Source organism: Harpegnathos saltator, unplaced genomic scaffold (assembly GCF_003227715.2).
Source record: "Harpegnathos saltator strain DR-91 unplaced genomic scaffold, Hsal_v8.6 scaffold126, whole genome shotgun sequence".
Taxonomy (NCBI): Eukaryota; Metazoa; Arthropoda; class Insecta; order Hymenoptera; family Formicidae; genus Harpegnathos; species Harpegnathos saltator.
In genome coordinates this window covers 234774-245245 of record NW_020229902.1, presented here as the reverse complement: position 1 = coordinate 245245, position 10472 = coordinate 234774, and the positions used below count along the sequence as shown (strand labels likewise).

Sequence of the window (10472 nt, the reverse complement as noted above, 5' to 3'; positions counted from 1 at the left end):
CTCGTGGGGGCCGTTCGTGCTTGTTAGCGATTCGGGGATCTCGCGGCATGGGCTCTCACCAGTCTGTCCGAATTTTTCGATTATGAAATCCACGCTGCGACCTGAAAATTAATTTCTTTTGTTTTTTACGAACATATTTCGCGCGAACGGGAAAGTCGAGAGCATGCAGATTAGAATTCGGAGAATTCGTGAGTGTGGCAAAAGCAGCACGGTGGTAAATCTGGTATTGTAATTGTTACATGCAGGTTCAAAATTGGTTATCATTTCGGCGAGTTTAGACACGTACCTACGTTTGCGTTACAGCGGGAGAGCGACAATTCGAGCACGAGACGCAATTAAAGTGATCCGCGAGAAAAAGTCGTACATTCGCCTCGTCGAATATTCACTGACATACCGTATAATTATATTTGAGGGTGAAATTGGCATAATTTCGGCGGGTTCCTATATTCCTCGCGATGGAAACGCGAAAATTTACGCATAATGTACGGTTGAAGCGATTTACGAGGAAAAGGCATTATAAAGTCCTCGATAACTCCTACGTAAAGCGAGAAACGTAAATATTTTAACCTGAAGCAAATTCGGAGATAGAATATATACTGCATGCATTGTGTGAAACCAAAATATTTCTGTCATTTGACATGTTTCTCGTACATCTTCTTAATCCAATATGTAATTTATTTTCGTTATTACACGTTTTACTCTTATCTTGAAGCTTATAATTTTCAAGCAGAGTCATTTTCTAACTACAAATTTTCTCATTTTAATTAAAAGAATTGTTGATCCGTAAAAACAAAATAAAATTTGAAAGCCGATCTCGCGGTGCCTTTTTGTTCGAGTTCGAGTGTGACGAAAGGGACGTTGCCACGTTGATGGCGCCGTCGAAGAACTAACGAGCTCGTGAGCGGGAAGTATTTGATTTCCGGCGGTCTTAATGAATGTTGCCTTCGACATATTGCACAGTCACCCAATTGTCCAAGTCGCCGTGTCGTCGTGTCCTTCAAGAATTTTCCAATTCCGCCGTCCGCTTCTCTCTAACAAGCTCTTCTGTCTTTTGAGGCAGACGAAACTTCCACGGGCTCGCACAAGATAATGGCCCCGGTTTCCAATCGACGCGATCGTTTATCGTTATTAGCGACGTGGAGTGGTCACTCTCCTCTATCCCCAATCCTTCTGCAAGCCCGCGCTACCCCGCACGGAGAAGAAAACGGAGAAGGCGCGTTTCTTCCAGAACTTTGGAATAATACTAACGACTCGCGAGGAAGCGTGTTTAACTTTCGAGTCGTCGCCTCGTTTGCTTTACTTTCAACGTCGCTATTCGCTCATTAATAGGGAACAGTTTAAAATTATTAAACATCAATGAGAGCCCCCGACAACACAGATATATACATTGGAAAGCGTGCTTTCAAGTATCGCCGCCTCAAGACCAAATATAAACGAAAACACTTCGTCCGGCGACAATCGCAGTTGTATTATTAAGCGGCTTGTCGCGAATTCGGCTTCGTGAATTATAATCCATGACAGACGCAGGAGAAGAATTAATTCACCCCGAGGCTGATGCCGCGCGCGCGCGCTAGGTCGTTAGGTAGCCAGAAAAGCTCCGTAACAAGTCGGACGATTTGCGGTTCAACGTGACACGCTGTGACGTTGACGTTGACGCGCCACATTATATTTCGGGCAGCGCGAAAGTAGATGCAAAGCAGATTTTCTAACAACAGGGAAACACATAAGGGACTCTTATGTATATATAATGGAGAGACGATCGAGAGTCGATAGACGGATGTCGCATCGTCGTCACAGCTGCTAATCGGCGTGGCACGCAATTCCGACGTTAAGCTCCTCAATCGACGTTCGACGGCCTCGTCGAAGAGGGTCTATTAGCGTCATCCTCGTTGGCCCCAGTTGGCCGAGAGATGGCGAGCCCGATTTACCGCGAGTAGTTAAACCTCCGAATGGTCCGCGATTGGTCCGCCAGGTTTTTTCTGGCGACGTGTCCAAGATCACTTTTCTTCTCCTCTTCTCCTCTTTTTCCTCCACCGACCTCCTTCTCCTCCTCTTCCTCCTTCTCTCCTCTCCGCTCTTTCTCCTTCTCTCTTCACTCGGTCTCCTGACCATTTCGACGCGCGTGATGTATTGTGCTCGCTGTCGCTCTTCGCCCCTTCGCCATCTCATCGCTCTCCTCTTCCGCTTCGCTCTCAGACCCTTAACTCTAAAGTTAGCTTATCCCTCCGCAACCCCCTTCTTTGTCCTCAACACCTTCCTCCGTCTTTCTCTTTCCCGCCCGCTTCGCCGCGCAACGTATGAGGTGTTCCTGCGTTGTTGTCTCCATCGGCCGACGTTGCTTCCGATCGAACGCGTTCGCAGTCTCGTTACGGTCCGCTGAGTAAATTCGAGGAGAACCCCGATCATTTCTCTCTCTCTCTCTCTCTCTCTCTCTCTCTCTCTCTCTCTCTCTCTCTCTCTCCTCTTTCACTCTCCGTAACCCTTACTCTCCTTCTCCATTCTCTCTTTCTTTTCTTTTACCTTCTTACTCACCCTTTTTCGTTTCTCAGTTTCTGTTACATAAGAAAGAACGGTGAACGACAGTGCCGTACGGAAGTGAGGAGAAAACGCCAGCACATACCTGGAGTATCGTCCTTCTTGTTCCAGGCGTCCCAGGCGTCATAAGAAGACGAGGCTCGAGCTTCCGCCGCTTCTTGACCGAGTGTCTTCAAGCTGGAGCTGGCAAAGAGGGCTTTCGACCTGAGGGGGTGAGTACCGCTTCGTTCTTTGTTCTACCGCAAGTACGAACCGCGTCTACTCGCCGCCAAACTGCTCTCTGATTTCTTGGCCGATCTGTTTCTCGTCTGTACTATATACTATATATTCGCGATCAATTAGAAGCAGGGTTTAGTTTAAAGCTGCGATTGCCTCTGTTGGCATCGCTTGCCTATCCGGATAAGCTGAGGTATTGTCCAATAATTTGCAATTTGGTACAGTAAACATCAATTTTGTTTCACTTATTTATATCAACTAAGTAAAAAGAAAAATTACTTTGTTAACGAGAAAGATCCTCAACAACTTGGTACTTGTGAAAAACGTGATATCACACAATTTGATGTTGCGATAAGAAAAATTCTGCCGTGAAAGAATTCTTTCAATTGGTTGGTTTGGATAACCACAAAAGTTGCATTAATACGATAAGGAGATAATTATATTTTAGGCAAGATTAATAGGCAACAATTTTTCTTCGGAAACACGCGAAGAGAACTCATTATTCCTTATAGAAATGTGACTGAATTAGTACGAGTAGTGCGTCAACTTATTCAACCGGACAGGCCGTCCGTCGTTAAACCCCCTTTTCCCGCTCGTCCTTTTTCAGACGGGGGGGTGTGATATCCTCCCGTCTCGTCCGTAAATATCCTTGAAAGCATGTCTGGTTTCGATAAATCGCTCCGGGTGGGAACGCGCGTGCCGCGATACTCGCCGCGCGATGATTGATGATGGCTGTCGCGTAATTGGCGAAAGGTAGAAGTACCTTTGATGCGCCGCTAAGATCTACTTGACACCGCGGCTCGTCGGACAAATGGATTCGCAGGCGACAGACAAGTCCGTCATTCGGACATTAGAGGCGGACTTAACACATTCATTCACGCTCGAGTAACAATGAGGACACCGCGCGAGATTATCAGTGTGACGAGCAACATTTCGGCAACATTTGCCGTGCTAGAGGCGCGATGTTCTTGGCAACCCGGCGCGATACAATGTTGTGGCACTTTGATTGGTGGCCCTAACGTGCGCCGCGGTAAGTGCACATATGTATGTATAGCCGGTGATCTGTAGTTGACGTGCTTTCCCCGCAACACTATCGGCATCCATTTGGCCTGAAAGGCAATTCGCGACGATCAAGCGACAAGTATACGCGGCGAACAAGTCTCAGCGGGGTGAAACACCAGATGAGACGTGTACTCTTTTCATCATCGAATTTTATGACACATGGACATGGATTTGTTCGAATAACATAACACGTCGGAACATTCGAGTCGAAACTTGGACTTTCTTTCTTAGAGACCGCAAGTCTCGCGAGTATTGATTTTTGCTTCCGATATAACGCTCGCGTTGCGGTTTCAAGATTTTGAATCTATCAATCTATCTTTTTCTATCTTTTTTTTATTGTATCTAAACTTTTATTATATCTATTTCTTTTAGTATATCTACTTTTCGTTATCTAAATTCAAAATCCAGATTGACCCAGGATGAAATTTAAGCTAGACACGCACACACACACACACACAATTGCTGTCTGTGCCTTTGAAATTTCTTTCTTTTTTTCTTCAACTTTTTTACCTTTTACCTCCAAGTCCCGCGATAAAAGTAGCAGGATAGTCTATACAGAGTTATGTCCCAAGATCTCCATTGGCCTTCCGAGTTCGATGGAATTTGCAGGATCAATATAGAGCCAAATTTCGACTCGGATATATCTACGCCATGACTGTGTGAATACACAGAGGCCCAACGAAATTCTGCCATCCGCGGCATTGTACGCGGATGTATATTCGCGCGATCCACGAATAACAATCCGGCGAAAGATGAAAATTTAAGCGGCATTTTGCATCGTAACAGGTTGTGAGTAGTACAGAGGACCAACCAGAGTGAAATCTCATTGTCGATATTACACGCGTGAGTTCCAGCGTTTTATTATTCGCGTATATAAGCGCGAGATGATCGCGCGAGGAGTATAAACATTCGTGACGTCGAGTATCGGAATCTTCCGATACTCGTGATTGCGAGTAAAACAAATTCGATCTAATTTCTGGCGATAATTGAAACAAAATCAAGGGGCGTGAAGCGCGTGTCACTAAAAATTCATGGACGATCACACATTACTCTCTCGCAACGGACGACGGCGAAATTTCGTCATTTTCACGTAAACATGATACTCTCCGCGCGATTCCCGCCGCGAGAAATGAGACCAAGTCAATATTCGTCATATAAACAAGCATGCTGCGCTATTGTACCACGGCCTGGAAAAGAAAAGAAAAACCTGTTTACGCCAGCGCAGGTGGCTGCAATATTTAAGTGGTGCTTAAATTTATCAAGCTTTTGCACACCCTCGCCACGTCGTCGTGATCGATAGGTTTGAGCACGGCTGAAAAAGTAAATGGCAATCGATGAAGAGATCTGGAACGAGAAGTGCGTTTTCTGACGCGGAGAGTGACGCGACGGTTCGTCTTTTTCTTTGTTCGCAAGATAAGCAATTTCAGACCCCTCCCCTCCCCTCCCCCTCTACAGAATAGAATAGGAAAATTTATATTTGATTCGAAGATTCAAGTAAATTACTGCAAAGTTATTGTCCGACAAGAGACTCGGAAGAGTTGGAGACGCTTCCGCCTTCCAGACATAATTTAAGAATGAGAGAATCCATTTATTTGAAAGCTCCCCCGAGTTCTCATGTTTGCCTGAAGTTTTCACATCCGCTCTGGATGCCGAACAATCTAAGTTACCGCGAGTGAAACACGTAATATCGAGAAGCTCCTAAGGTGAGTTGACACGCTAAATAATTCACCGCCTACGTACACAACAATAAATGTCAGATCGCTTTTCATTTTTTATTTTCGCCGCCAGAATTCTCTGAAATACTATCGTATTGATACCGCGTTGGGAAAATGGGGGGGTGAAACTCTAGAAAAATGCATTGTTGCAAAGTTATCTTGAATTCCGCATTGTAAGGACGCTATTTCTGAGTTTAAAGAAGAAAACATTAAAGAAAAAAACGTGCATTATAAATTACCGGTTTAGTTTCAATAAACTATTCGCGTTTTATCTGAGAAAGAAGACAGCTCATCTCCCGCCTGGAAATGTAGAAAAGAGGAGATCTCTTCGAATTTCCCGTTCGGGAAAATCCGCGATCGCGATCCAGATCGCGCCGAAAGTGCTTTCACACTCGCTTTGACGTTAAACCGGCGACAATTTCGCGGCGCGAACGCCAGGCGAAATTCTGGACGAAGAGCACGCGTCTTGCCACCGTAGGATGAAAAGAGGCGAGGGGTGCACCGGCGACGGGAGGGGAGGGAAGTGAGGCGACTTCACGCGGGGCCGACGAGGGTGAAAAGAGGGCTTGCAACGTTGGGAGTGAGAGCCCGGCAGGCACGACGATGCATTTAATAATTAACTCGCTGGATACACGACGATGGATGTCTGACGGGATTTCGTCGAGAGGGTCGAGAAGCGTGCGCGCGCGAGGGGGTGGTTTGTTGCAGAGAAGCGGCGGTCGGAGGAGAATGGTGGTTCGGGGGCGAGTGAATGGAGAGAGAGTGAGGATGGAGGGTGAAGGGCGAAGGACGATAGGGGGAGGGCAAGCGTGAGCGAAGTGCAGACGGGGGTGTGAGGGAAAGGGGTAGTGCTTGGGGTAGGTAGGAAGGTTGGCAGCCGGAATGGCTCTCGTGGATGCTGCGCAACGATCAATACACCACGTGATGCCACGCGTCACGTCTCTCTCTCTCCCTCTCTCTCTCTCCCTCTCTCTCTCTCTCTCTCTCTCTCTCTCTCTCTCTCTCTCTCTCTCTCTTTCCCTCGTTCGTTCCGGCGGCCCTACCCTCGTTCGCTCACTTTCTCTCTCGTCCCCTTCGCACACCCCTACGGCTCTCTGCCACCCTCCGCTGTCTCCTCCCTTTCTCTCTTTCTAGCGCAGCACCGGCCTATCGCCGCTTCCTTGACTTCGTGACGTAACGCCGCCGGTCCAGACAACGGGGCGGGGAGGGGGGGAGCTCCTCGTCGTTGCGTGTGTTTTCGTTTTATTCCTGAAAATACTTCGATTGAGCCGCATGTCGGTTTTAATTGAAATTTCGATCGCGGGGACATTTTTTCGCGGAGCGCTATCGAGGCCGGAAATGCTGTGTGTTGCGTCTCTTCGAGTTAAAGATCCGTCCGTCATGTGTGTCCGCGTACGGGATTTACTTCTCGATTCGACCCGAGTCTGACTCGTATTCGCTTTATCTACTTTCTCGTTCGTTTGAACGTTTGAACCTTCGTACAATAATTACGTGTAATAACGAATAACGATGGAAGAAATGCGACAATGATATATGGACGAAGAAGGATGAGGAGATAGAAACGTGACATTTCGGGCAGAAATATGGGAAGAGTGTTGGGTCCGTTGGAAAAAGAAAAACATTTCACATAGAAATTTAACATAGATGCACGGCAGTCTGCGCGATACACGCTTTTATCACTGGGATCGCGCATGAATATCCGCTGCGTGTTCGTGGATTGCATCTACTTTGAAGATTCAGAGCGATTATCTTTTTTGTTCCCATTCCCCGCTGTGTTAAAAATAAATCTCTCTTTTACGTTGAAAACCATCAGCTGATGGAGCAATCTTTTCTTCCGGGTTAACGAGACATCCGCGAGACCGGTTGCAATTAGCTTCTAAAGCTGGCAATGTTAAAAGCGACTGTCAGGAAACTACCTTTCATCCGCTTCTATCTCTTTTCTCTGACGTCGCTAAAGAATAGTAGCGCGGGTTAATAAGTTCACGAGGGTTCAACAGCGTCGTCCACCTCGTTCCGTAGGTAGTTACGGGCGATCGGCAAAATCCCCGCCTCAAGTTCAGCCTCTCGCTCGAGCTCATCTAATACCTCCCGGTTACTCGATTAGGATTGATGCGCCATCATAACTTTATTGGCGACGCGACGACGGTATGCAACATTCGCCGAGTTTGCGTCGTAACTGAGTATTTCGAATTCGCATCGGCAGCCACCCCGATGACTCGCGTCCTTTGTGTCCCTCGGCTGCTTCGCGCTGCGATATCGGCGATGTGACTTATGCCGTTCGAAAGCTTACGTGGATTTAACAATGTGGCGTCCGAGCGACACTGCTAACGAATTTCGTAAGCGAGATTCGTTAGATGCGGGATCTGTGCGACGCTGTAGCGGACGCTGATAACGGGTCGGGCGTTGATAACACAATGAGAAACAATATATGACGATTTTCAGGAAAATTTACGTCCCATCTATCCTCAGAGAGTGTTCCAAGATGCATTTAGACCGGGCGAAGCATATTTCGCTTATCCGGTGAAATTAGATGGGAGCGTGAATTGTTAAAATTAGATCGATATCTCGCAACGAGAGCGACCGATTTCGCGACTCGGCGGTAACTGAGAAAATACGCTATATTTGTTCCTATAAGGTTTCGCGCTCTGTGCTTCCACCCGTAGAATTATCATCGATCGTCCTCGTTCTATGACGTCGGGGGATAAAAATAGGAAATTAGATTAAAATGCAAGACTCTTTCTCTCGCTCCTCCCTCTCTCTCTCTCTCTCTCTCTAGCGGGATATTAAAAATTAGAAAAGTACAACAATTAAATGAGCCACCGTCGGCTTTCCATGAATAGATACAAGTCAAAGCGGAGTATTTTCAGATAATATGCCTAATACCTTATCGTTTGTATTTATCTTTTGGAGAAATATACAATTCCAGATAATATCACTGTTGTTGCAGCGAAGCAGCATTTCCTCGATCTTAAGCTGGATGACTAGAATTTCATGAGAATTATATTTATAACATAGAGAGAGAGAGAGAGAGAAAGAGAGAGAGAGAGAGAGAGAGACAGAGAGAGAGAGAGAGACAAGAGAGAGAGAGAGAGAGAGAGAGAGAGAGAGAGAGAGAGAGAGAGAGAGAGAGAGAGAAAGAGGAGAAAGAAAGAGGATGGAAGCGCAAGAGGAAGAATAGAGGTTATGCAATTAACGTTGTTGGTCAATTATTTTCTAATTATAATAGCCAGTTTAATAATACGACGCGTACCTTCGTTAATATATTTATAATTCGCTAATATATTCTTAATTTTACACACTCGCGAGAATTAAATTTATTACGAATATATAATGATTTATTATGTCTTCTCGCATTTCGTCGCCGTCATTCGAGCAATCGGACGTGTTTTCGTATTTTTACCAGCGAAACCGCGAGACGCCGCAAGCTTCGCTCGGCCGTTGTGAGAAAAGGAAAAAAAATGCTAAACGCGTTTATCGGATATAATTTGCGCACAGACTTCCGCTTATACCTCCTGCGGTGGAACTTGGCCGATAAAATTTAATTTGCACGACGTACGAAAAGAGAGAAAGGCAGAGAGAGAGAGAGAGAGAGAGAGAGAGAGAGAGAGAGAGAGAGAGAGAGAGAGAGAGAGAGAGAGCGAGCAGTTTTCGCGTAAGTGCGGCGATATATATGCGTGATATAACAGGCATAAAAATTGTAGGGAAAACTTAGCGAACGTATGACCGAAGAAAAACCTTAACGTAGAAGTCGGATATTTTCAACGTTAAATAACGAGAGCCATAGAGAGAGAGAGAGAGAGAGAGAGAGAGAGAGAGAGAGAGAGAGAGAGAATAAAGTAGAGAGAAAAAAAAGCAAAACGGGGATTTAAATTACATATCGCGCTCACGCTTAAGTTTATCATACAGCGTCGCTTAATGTAAAATATTTTCTACTAGTGCTGTCGGTGTTTATGTAACTTCAATGGTCTCCGATATATTTTCGTGCGACTCGGGAAGCGAAATGAAAGAGTTATCCCTGCATCGCTGAAAATTTCGCCCTCCAGCAAGTGCGCGGTATCGCTCAGCGTGTGTGCAGGGAAGTATGACAATGATCGAGAGGAAGTAAGGCGGGAGGAAGGATACTGGCTAGTGTGCTGCGGGCTTAAATATTCATCCGAGATCAATCGGGCGAATCTGCAATTTCAGAGCGTCGCGAAACGATGTGCGAAATAAACCGTCGAGCGTCTCGCGTCGCATCGAACTTTCCGTGCTTTCCTCCACGAATTTCAAGCGGCTGATTTTAAATCAAATCTAAAGCGTTTCTTTTTTTACATCTCTATCTCTCCTCCCTTCTCGTTCCGCTCCCGTCTCTCTCTTACACTCTTTCTCCCCCCCTCTCTCTCTCTCTCTCTCTCTCTCTCTCTCTCTCTTTCTCTTTCTTTGTCACTTCTTTAACTTATTTTTTCTCTTCCCCTATCTTCCATAACTTTAATTATATATTTCATATTTTTATTTTTGTTGTGATTGTACGTTTGCGATTCGCTCGATAACTTGCTGCGTACATCTCTCGCTTTTTGATATTGCGTATTGAAACGATAAAGCAGAGAGCGCATAATTGCGCATAATTACACATTCTTACGGCAACAGTCCATTTCTTGCATTCAGAATGTCCGGTTTTACACACGCAATGCCACTACACGTATCCATAATTAGTTTAATTAGTTAGTAGTTTTTTCAGTGTCTCAAGAACGGAGTGATAAAATCAATACCATGATAGAAACATTTTATATGCATTTGGTCGATCGTACGATTCCGTGCTAGGTATCCTGAATTATCCAAGCTAGCTGCATTATTCAAAATCAAGTGTGTCCAATCGTCGTCGCCTTATTTATTTATTTAACGTGAAAAATGTTCTCACTACGAGAACGCAGGGCAGACGCTGGGCAGATCAAAATTAGCGGCGTT

General features: G+C 45.6%; 1 protein-coding gene across 1 annotated transcript in view; it reads left to right on the top strand.

Moving 5' to 3' along the window:
- The first annotated feature begins 2567 nt into the window (after positions 1 to 2567).
- Positions 2568 to 10472, top strand: part of mub (poly(rC)-binding protein mub) — a 113848-nt gene continuing 105943 nt past the window's right edge. The window contains exon 1 of the mRNA XM_025306733.1: positions 2568 to 2747. The gene's annotated coding sequence lies outside the window, so the exon portion shown is untranslated. The remainder of the gene's footprint in view (positions 2748 to 10472) is intronic.